The sequence below is a fragment of the Tachyglossus aculeatus genome, chromosome 26 (genome assembly GCF_015852505.1).
Source record: "Tachyglossus aculeatus isolate mTacAcu1 chromosome 26, mTacAcu1.pri, whole genome shotgun sequence".
Taxonomy (NCBI): Eukaryota; Metazoa; Chordata; class Mammalia; order Monotremata; family Tachyglossidae; genus Tachyglossus; species Tachyglossus aculeatus.
This window is the reverse complement of record NC_052091.1, coordinates 10,053,079-10,064,357: the sequence shown is the minus strand read 5'-3', so window position 1 is coordinate 10,064,357 and position 11,279 is coordinate 10,053,079. Positions and strand designations below refer to the sequence as shown.

General features: G+C 44.1%; 1 non-coding gene across 1 annotated transcript; it reads right to left on the bottom strand.

Moving 5' to 3' along the window:
- Nucleotides 1–6,427: 6,427 nt before the first annotated feature.
- LOC119946244 lies at nucleotides 6,428–6,565 on the bottom strand. Its single transcript, XR_005456352.1, has one exon. It is a non-coding gene; the product is annotated as a small nucleolar RNA SNORA7 (small nucleolar RNA).
- Nucleotides 6,566–11,279: the final 4,714 nt, after the last annotated feature.

Here is an 11,279-nt window from a genome sequence, read left to right as displayed (position 1 = left end):
AGTGGAAAGTCTGTTAAGTCAGGCCAGAGTGCCAGCTAAAGGGGGAACTAATGCTATCCAACTTGGCCAGAGATTGGCCCTGCTGGTAACTGCAAGTGTGAGGGGACTCTGTAGGGACCCAAGACCAAACAGGACATTTGTCTGGCATTAGGTCAGTCCAGGGATCAGACGGGAGGTCCCCTCTCCAGGATGGAAACAACACTGGATGCCTCTGTACATCCTGCTTCCTTCAACTGCTTCCTTCTTCTAGCGCTTAGAACACTGCTTCACACAGAGCAAGCGCTTAACAAATACCATCATTATTTATTATTTATTCTACCTCCACTCCTGCAGCTGAGTTCAATGACGCAAAAGTGGCACCCATGTTCACAGGGATGGGGGAGGGGAATCAAAAGGCAGTTGCGGGGAGTGGAGGGGTGGCAGGAATCCCTACAATGCTATAATTTTAGGCCGATTCTAGCAGATGTTGGCAAAATGATGACCAGATGCCGTCAACTCTGTTGGGCTGTCCTCTCCCAAGTATTTAGTACAGTGCTCTGTATACAGTGAGCACTCAATAAATACCACTGATTTTTTTTCAATGGCATTAAGCACTTACTATGTGTTGGACAATGTAGTAAGTACTGGAGTAGGTACAAGCTAATCAGGTTGGGCACAGTCCATCCCCACATGGGGCCAATAGTCATGATTCCCATTTTTGCAGATGCGGTAACTGAGGCACAGAGAAGTTAAGTGACTTGCCCAAGGTCACCCAGAAGACAGGTGACAGAGCTGGGATTAGAACTCAGTCCTTCTTGTGATGGGTAGGGAATGAGCCTGTTATATGAGTCTGTCTCCCCCTTTTAGACTGTGAGCCCAATGTTGGGTAGGGACTGTCTCTATATATTGCCAATTTGTACTTCCCAAGAGCTTAGTACAGTGCTCTGCACATAGTAAGCGCTCAATAAATGATTGATTATATTGCTGTATTGTGCTCTTCCAAGCGCTTAGTGCTCTGCACATGGTAAGTGCTCAATAAATATGATTGATTCCCAGATTAAGCCCTCTTCCCCAGCTCAGTCTCCCTTCTCTTTCTTCTATGCAACTGGATCTGTGACCTTTGAGCATCTGATGTTTTCCCCACCTCCAACCCCACAGTACTTATGTTGATACCTTAAAATGATATATTATAAATTATTTATTCATGTTAATGTCTGTCTCCCCCTCTAGACTGTAAACTCATTAAGGCCAGGAAATAGGTCTGCTAATTCTGTTGTTTTGTACTCTCCCAAGTGCTTAGTGAGCCCCTTCTAGACTGTGAGCCCGTTGTTGGGTAGGGACCATCTCTATATGTTGCCAACTTGTACTTCCCAAGCGCTTAGTGCAGTGCTCTGCACACAGTAAGCACTCAATAAATGATTGAATGAATGAATATGCTGTGCATGGCAAGCTCTCAATAAATATTAGTTGATTGGTCTGTCAACATCACTTAAAACTGAGCATGGGTGTGGCCTGTAATAACAATAACTGTGGTTTTTGCGTGATACTATGAGGTTCTCATGGTCTGAACTTTTCAAGGGTTGTTGTTGGCTTACCCTACATGACCTTCCATAAAGTTAGCTCAACCTAAACCAAGAAGGATAATCGAGAAGTCCTGTCCAGACAGCTCCATGACTAAAGGCAAATTTGGAGAAAATGGCCTGAGCCCCTCCGCTTCCAAAGTCTCATGACCAAAGTTCCAATCCATTAAGGGATGGGAAGGCAGGGGGTAGAGACCCCCTTAACCATTCTCAGTAGTACAGTGCTTGGCACCTAGTTAGTGTATAACAAATACCGCTATTTAATCACTATTATTTTCCTATTTTTAATGGTATTTAAACGCTTACATGTGCCTGGCACTGGCATAGATGCAAGTTAATCAGTGCCATATGGGGCACTTGTTTATGGTTGAGTTCTCCTTGCTGCCTCTGACTCACGCCCTCTTTCCAGTCTTCGGTGAGCCTGCCAGAAGACTGTGACACAGAGGTATTTTCTAGAAATTCACCAGATAAACCTTCCCAAGATCATCAGCATATTTGGGGAACATAGATGTGGACATGTTCATTCAATCGTAAGACTGGGTGCTTCTTCATGGCAACCTGCTAGGTTATAAGATCCCCACTAGATCATCATAATAATAATAATGATGGTATTTAAGTGCTTACTATGTTTCAGGCACCGTACTTAGAGCTAGGTTGGGTACAAGGAAATCAGCTTGAACACAGCCTCTTTCCACATGGGACTTACAGTCTTAATCCCCATTTTACAGATGAGGGAACTGAGGCATGGTGAAATGAAGTGACTTGCCTAAGGTCATACAGCAGACAAGTGGCAGAGTCAGAATCAGAGCCCAGGTTCTTCTGTCCCGCAAGCCCATGCTCTATAACTTTCTCCAACTTACTCAAGACTCCTCTTTAAAAAGGGAAAAAGATAAATTGGGAGCCTCATGTGGGACGGGGACTGTGTCCAACTTGATTACCTGGTATCTACACCCATGCTTAGAACAGTGTTCAACACATAGTAAGCACTTAAATACTCTTAAGAAAACTTTAGGAAGAGGGCAAAGATAGCAACAGATTTAATGGTAGTATCCTTTCATTCATTCATTCACTCAATCATATTTATTGAGCACTTACTGTGTGCAGAGCACTGTACTAAGCGCTTGGGAAGTACAAATTGGCAATATATAGAGACGGTCCCTACCCAACAGTGGGCTCACAGTCTAGAAGGAGGAGACAGACAACAAAACAAAACATATTAACAAGATAAAATAAATAGAATAAATATGTACAAGTAAAATAAATAGAGTAATAAATATGTACTATGAGCTGGAAGAGATCCAAATTTAGCAGGTTGGATGCAGCCTTCTATTCCACGAGGGTAATCAATAGTATTGAGCGCTTACTGGGTGCAGAAAGCTATACTAAGTGCCTGAGAGAGAACAATACAGCAAAGTTGGTACACAACAAGCTTACAGTCTTTTTTCTCCCATCTTACAGATGAGGAAAATGAAGCCCAGAGAGGTTCAGGGACTTGCCCAAGGTCACACAGAAGGCCGGGGCAGAGCTAGGACTAGAACCTGGGTCTCAATCCCTGCCCACAAGGAACTTAGGAATCCCATGCTCTTTCCAGTAGACCTCACTGCCTCCCTGAAGTGGGAAATGTCCAATTTAATTGTGTTCCATCATGTCAAGTCCTGACTGACATGTTATGAAGAGGGAGGGAGGACGTTACAGTCCAGAGGCAGGTTGTGGGCTTGAGGTCAGTGGCGAGATAGACAAGATCGAGATACAGTGAATAGGCTGGCATTAGAGGAGTGAAGTGGGTGGGCTGGGTTGTCCAGAGCTCATGCTTATCAAAGGATATGCCTGCTTCCACCTCCCCCTGCTCCTTTTCCATGTGTGCAAAGAGATGTGGCAAAGTTGGTGTCGGAACCTGAAATTTCCCCTCTCAAAGAGGTCTGGAAATTTGGGGAGCCAGGTTAATAATAATAATAACAATAATAATAATAATTGTGGTATTTGATAAGTGCTTACTATGTGCCAGGCACTCTTCTAAGTGCTGGAGTAGATACAAGATAATCTGGTTGGGCACAGTCCCTGTCCCACATAGGGACTTGGCACATAGTAAGCACTTAACAAATGCCATAATTATTATTAATCCCCATTTTACAGGTGAGGGAACAGAGGCCCAGAAAAGTGAAGTGACTTGCCCAAGATCACAGAACAGACAAATGGCAGAGCCGGGCTTAGAACCCATGTCCTTCTGTCTCCTAGTGGGAAGGACACCGAGAGAGCAGAATTGGGGGTGGGGGGGCGGGGGCACCCCGATGCCCAGGACAACTATTTCTGGTGAATGTTTTGTCAGAGCAGTCAATCTTATTGAGCACTTAGCATTTACTAAGTGCTTGGGATAGTAGAATATAACAATAAACAGACATATTCCCTGCCTGTAACAAGCTTACATTCTCTTTAGGAGCAGACTTTTCATGCTTACTCAATCTCTATGCTACTTTCCTTCTACAACCCAGCCCACCCACTTCGCTCCTCTAATACCAGCCAACTCACTGTACCTCGATCTCATTTATCACGCCAATGACCTCTAGCCAATGACCCACCTCTGGCTTGTAATGTCCTCCATCTTCAAATCCGACAATCACTCTCCCCACCTTCCCTATCTTATTCAAGGCACAACTCCTCCAAGTGGCCTTCCTTGACTAAGTCCTCATTTTCTCTTTTCCCACTCCCTTCTGGGTTGCCTTGGCTTTTGGATTTGCACCTTTCATTCACCCCTCCTTCAGCACAGCACTTATGTACGTATCCATTAGTTATTTAATATCAATGTCTGTCTCGCCCTCTAGACTGTGAGCTCACCGTGGGTAAGGAACGTGTCCACTGACTCTGTACTCTCAAACACTTAGTACAATGCTCTGCACAGAGTAAACACTCAATAAATACTATTGATTAACTCTTCTGAGGCCATAGTTCAGTGCTTTGCCACAAAAAGATCTAACAATGCCACTGAATAAACAAGTCTGTTTAATATCAAATAGCATCCCATCAGTAGGAGAGCAGGGGGAGCTTGTTACTAGAAACAAGAGGCTTGACATCATCTCCAGGGAAACAAAGCTGCAGCAAAAATCCACACTGAGGAGGAAAAACAACTTGGAATCACCACGTGGTGTTTGGTTTCTGTCAGAGGATCATTTGTGTCTAGAAAACCAAACTGCTTATGTTCAGGACTCAGCTTTCTTTGACCTGGGTTTTCCTGCCAAATAGCACTTCTCTCCTCCCTCCTTTCTTCCCACCTCAAATACCCAGGCTGACACATCTGTCTGGGATGCCCCTGGAACTGGAAAAGGTTAAGTATCCTAAAAACCACACCAGGGAGATGGAAGTTTCTCTGCAGGCTTTCCAAATGCAAGCAAGGACATACAAAAGAGTTTCTCTGGCTTTATTCTTCCCCCTCTCACCCCTTTGGAAAGTGAGGGGTGTCCCTGTCAAAAGTGGTTATTTTACCCAAAGTCTTATTGGATCATGAGCTAGAATTTGAGAGGAACTAAGACCTTTGTGGGCAATTGAAAGGCCAGCTGTGACTTTTCTCCAGAAATTCATTCTTGGACAATGTGCCATCTTTCTACTTGAGCATTTGGTGACCTGAACTATATTAACCATTGGATTGTAAGCTCCCTGAGGGCAGGTAGTTTCTGCTGTACTCCACCTAGGGCTTAGTTCAGGACTCCAGAGGTGCTTAATTTTATGGAGGTCCTATCCATTTACATTGTATCTACATCAGCTTTCAGAATAGCATGTGACACATAGTAAATGCTTAATAAATACCATTATTATTATTATTGATTGATCATGTATAGTGGAATATTTAATGGATTGAGATGACGGTGAAATCTGGGGCAAAGGTGGAACTGAAACAAAAGTAAACTGGAACATCCATTCTCTGATGATGACCAGTCTTGACTATGGGAGGGAGAGTCAAGCAGAGGCCTACCCTTTCCATTCCTAGCTTGGCCAGTGGCTAGCGAGTAGAAGGCAATCTGCTACAAGTCAAAACTCACCTGTGCTTGGCAGCAGCGGTGTGGGAGAGAGTCGAGGGTGGAGACCCGAGTTTACTGCGTGAAAGGAGGCAATGGTAAACTGCTTCTGTATTCTTACCAAGAAAATTCTATGAAGACACTACCAGAACGATTACAGATGGAAGTGGGGCATTCTGGGAGAGATGTGTCCATGATCTTGCTATGGATCGGAGATGACTCGATGGCGTAAGACAAGACAGGCCAAGCATTGGGGTAGATAAAGTATAATTAGGTCCTACACAGACTGTCCCACACAGGGTTCACAGTCTAAGGGTGAGGGAGAACAGGAATTTATACCCCATTTTACATTTAATCCCCATTTACTAGATGAGGAACAGGCCCAAAAAAGTGAAGTGACTTGCCCAAGATCAGACAGCAGACAAGTGGAGGAGCCAGGATTAGAACCCAGCCCCTTCTGACTCCCAGGCCCGTGGTCTAGCTACTAGGCCACGTTGCTTCTCTGTTGGCAGAAATCCTACTAGGCTCTGTGAGAAAACATCCCATTCTCTTATGGTATTGTATACATTTGCACTAAGAATCAGTAGGATTCAAGATTCAGTAGGATGCAGTTATTAATTTTCATGCAAATAAAATAAGTACTTGTCTTGTCCTACAATGTTGAGTTGTCTCCAACCCATAGGGACACCAGGGACATGTCTCTCCCAAAACGCACCACCTCCATCTGCAATCATTCTAGTAGTGTATCAATAGAGTTTTCATGGTAAAAAAAAAAAAAAAAGCCTCCTTCCATGCAGTAAACTTGAGTCTCCGCCCTTGACTCTCTCCCATGCTGCTGCTGCCCAGCACAGAGGAGTTTTGACTTGTAGCAGGTTGTCTGCCACTCACTAGCCACTGGCCAAGCTAAGAATGGAATGGGTAGGCCTCTGCTTAACTCTCCCTCCCATAGTCAAGACTGGGAGAGTACTGGAAACTCTCCAGGTGCAACTCTGAGAGGGGATTTAAGTGCTTACTATGAGTCAAATACTGTTCTAAGCACTGGGATAGCTATTAAGTTAGGTCAGGCACAGTCCCTGTCCCACATGGGGCTCACAGTCTAAACAGAAGGGAGAACAGGTATTTAATCCCCATTTTACAGTTGAGGACACTGAGACCCAAAGAAGTGAAGTGACTTGCTGAAGGTCACCCAGCAGGCAAGTGGCAGAGCCAGAATTAGACCCCAAGAGACCTGATTTTACAGACCTGTTCTTCTCCCACTAGGCCATGCTGCCTTTCAGTGTCTTAAGGAATCAAAGAATCCAGAAGGGTATATGGTCTTTAAGTTGGTCAGTCATCAGGGCCAGACCTCTGACTCCACCTGCTCAGAACTGTGTGTGTTCTGCATTTTTAATGGTCCCCCAGGAAGGGATGAGACTCCACAATCTTCCCCAGTGGTTGACTCCAGGATTTTATCACCCTGACAGTCAACCAATCTTTTCTTATTCATTCAATTGTATTTATTTAGCGCTTACTGTGTGCAGAACACTGCCCTAAGCACTTGGGAGGGTACAAATCTTCAAATCTGCCAGACAATTACCCTCCTTCTCTTCAAATCCTTACTGAAGGCATATCTCCTCCGATGCCTTTCCAGACTAAGCCCCACTTTTCTTCATCACCTACTCCCTTCTGTGTCACCCTGACTTTCTCCCTTTGTCCTCTGCCCCCCTCCCAGCACTTATGTATATATCTGTAATTTTATTCATTTACACTGATGTCTGTTTATATTGATATCTGTCTCCCCCCCACCTGCCCCCCCAGACTGTGAGAAGGGATTGTCACTCTTTATTGCTGTATTGTATTTTCCCAAGAGCTTAGTACAGTGCTCTACATACAGTAAGTCCTTAATAAATATAAATGAATGAATACCATAGAACAATAAACAAAGTTCCTGTCCACAATGAGCTTATGGTCTAGAGGTGGGGAAGCAGACTTTAATAGAAATAAATTACAGATATGGACATAAGTGTTGTGGGGTTGGGATGGGGATAGAACAATACGAGCAAGTCAGGGCGATGCAGTTAAGAATTTCTCAAGATATAAGTTTTGGGAGTGGAGGTTAGGGGGAGAAGAGGCTGTGGATGCAGTCTGATCAATCAATCATATTTAATGAGTGCTTACTATGGGCCAAGCATTGCACTATATGCTTGGGAGAGCAAAATACAACAGGCTTAGCAGACAAGTTCCCTGCCCACAGGGAGTTTACAGTCCAGAGATGATGAGACTTCCCCACTCCCCCGTCCCCACTTCCATATCTCCTTTCTTACTAATGGGAGCTGGATGCTTTTGGTAAACCATAGAGAAGTTTAGAGGGAGACTTAGTCACTGGATTTTAAAAAAAAAAGGATTTTTTGGAAGATTTTTCTTAAAGCTTTTTCTTGGTGTCCAGCAGACCCCTCCCAGCTCTCCTGATGGGGGTCACCTCCATTACCATTGTCCCTCCAGAGACAGCATTTTGTTGTCTCTCTCTGGGTCATTCACCTCAGAAATTTCATGCCTTAACCTTCTCTTGGAAAATGCACATGCTGGAAACTTTGAAAACTGCCCTAGAATTTCAGGCATTTACTTGAGAAAGAACTAGAATGTGGCATTCATTCCTAACATTTCATTCCAAAACCATCCAGGAGATGCATGTAGATAATTTTTTTTTAAAAAAAGATCTTTTTGGCTTCGTTTTTTTTCTCAACATTTCTGTCTTAGTTTGGGACCATCTTGACGAGTCTATTTTTGAAGCCCCAGGATCTGATCTGTTTTTGCCTTTTGGTACCATTCTCTGCTTCCCCTCACCCCCCACATCCTCCCTGAATTTTTTTTTCCTCCCCCAAATGGGCAGCTTCTAATCATCAATTATATTAAGTGCTTACAGTTGGCAGAGCACTGTACTAAGTGCTCAGGAGAGTCCACTATATCAGGGTTGGTAGGCACATTCTCTGACCAATAAATATGGTAACTTTTTTTTCAAAGGTATTTAAGCACTTGCTATATACCAGCATCTTTCTAAGTGCTGAGGCTGATACAAGGTAATCAGGTATTACCCTATTTCAGATGAGGCTTACAGTCTTAATTCCAATTTTACAGATGAAGTAACTAAGACCCAGAGACGTGAAGTTACTTGCCCAAGGTCACATAGACAAGTGGCAGAGTAGGGCCTAGAACTTAAGTTCTTTAGACTCCCAAGTCTGTGCCCTATGCACTATAGACTGCATTGCTTCTCTTCAGACTCAGCTTCAGTCTCTCAACAGATATAATAATAATAATGGCATTTATTAAGTGCTTACTATGTGCAAAGCACTGTTCTAAGCGCTGGGGAGGCTACAAGGTGATCAGGTTGTCCCACAGGGGGCTCACAGTCTTAATCCCCATTTTACAGATGAGGGAACTGAGGCACAGAGAAGTTGTGACTTGCCCAAAGTCACACAGCTGACAATTGGCAGAATGGGGATTTGAACCCATGACCTCTGACTCCCAAGCCCGGGCTCTTTCCACTGAGCCATGCTGCTTCTCTGTCCAAGAGAATTAAGGGGAGGTTCTATTGTATTTTGGGACCTGAGGTGTCAATTAAGCTGGGGTCCAGGCTGTGAGTAAACCAGTGGGTAAACTGAGCAATTGTCCAAAGCTGACTGTGTGCAGGGAGTCTCCGTGGCTACCAGGGGGCCCCCAAGGCAGCCAAACAGCTTCACTCCTCACCTCGTCCTGCCAATCGTACTTCTTGGGCTCTGACTGTGCAGAGCACTGTACTAAACGCCTGGGAGAGTACAATATAACAATTATAACTAACTGTGGTATTTGTGAAGTACTTACTATGAGCCAGGTTCTGAACTGTCTTGGCTCCACCGCTTGTCTGCTGTGTGACATTGGGAAAGTCACTTCACTTGCCTGTGCTTCAGTTCCCTCATCTGAAAAATGGGGATTGAGACTGTGAGCCTCACATGGGACAGGGACTGTGTCCAACTCGATTTGCTTGTATCCACCCCAGCACTTACTACAGTACCTGGCACATAAGCGCTTAACAAATACTATTATTATTATTATTATTATTAAGTGCAGGGGAAGACACAAGTTTATCAGATTGGTCACATCCCTGTCCCACAGTGGGGCTCACAGTCTCAATCCCCATTTTGTGGATGAGGTAAATGAGGCTCAGAGAAATGAAGTCACTTGCCCAAGGTCACACAGCCAACAAACAGCAGAGCTGGGATTAAAACCCATGACCTTCTGACTTCCAGGCCCAAACCATGCTGCTTCTCTAAGACACATTCCCTGCCCACAACGAGCTTACAGTCTAGAGGGGTACTAAGTGCTTAGTACAGTGCTCTGCACACAATAAGCATGCAATAAATATGATTGAATAAATTGAGGGGGAGATGGACATTAATATAAATAAATACAATTACAGATATGGACATTAGTGCTATGGGGCTGGGAGGTCTTTACCAGAGACCGAAGTAAACTGGTTCCTTGGGGGAATATGAACACTCTGAAGGCAGTGAGCCAGTGAAAATTCCCATTGTGATTCTTTGTTCCCTTAGATTACAAACTTCCAGTGGACAGGAAACCTTTTTACTTTCAGTATATTCAATTGTATTTATTGAGTACTTACTGTGTACATAGCACTGTACTAAGTGCTTGGGAAAGTACAATACAGCAACAGTGACATTCCCTGCCCACAGCAAGCTTACAGTCCAGAGCATATGTATAAGGTACAGTGCTTAATAAAAGGCTGTAGATGGGGCCTCTGCTCCAGTTGAAAAAAAGCTCATCTCACGAGGTGCTTCAGTAGCATGTGCAGGGAGTGGAAATGAGCTTTCAATTTCATGGAGTTAGAGGTCGAAGTTGGTCAAGCTATCCTGCACTATCAATCCATCAGTGGTATTTATCTTTATGAATAATAACTGTGGTATTTAAGTGCTTTCTATATGTCAAACTGTACTAAGCACTGGGGTAGATAGAAGATAATCAGGACCCACATGGGACTCACAATTTAATTAGGAGGGAGAGCAGGTATGAATCAGGTGAGGGAACTGAGGCCCAGAGAAGTTGTGAGTTCCCCAAAGTCACAAGCAGACAAGTAGCAGAGCTGGGATTAGAACCAGGTCTTCAGACTCTCAGGCTCTTTCCACTAGGCCATGCTGCTGATTGAGTACTTCCTGTTTGCAGAGTACTGCACTAATAATAATAAAAACGATGGTATTTAAGTGCTTACTATGCACCAAGCCCTGTTCTAAGTGCTGGGGGAGATACAAGGTTATCACGTTTTCCCAGGTGGGGCTCACAGTCTTAATCCCCATTTTACAGATGAGGTAACTGAGGTATAGAGTAGTTGTGACTTGCCCAAAGTCACACAGCTGACAATTGATGGAGCTGGGATTAGAACCCACTACCTCTGACTCCCAAGCCCGTGCTCTTTCCACTAAGCCGTGCTGCTTCTCTAAGCGCTTAGGAGTGTACAATACACCAGATTTGGTAATCGAATTTACACTACTAACTTTTTTCACAAGTTTCCAGGAAATGAGACATAGGCTTCAGTGTTCAGTTTTTAATCAAATGTGGTAATGATGATATTAAGCGCTTTCTATCTGCCAAAGCACCATAGTTGGTACATAATCGCAGTCCCCAGGATACATGGGGCTCACAGTTTAAGAGCCTTCACCACCAGTAGGTCTCTTGCAAATGATGA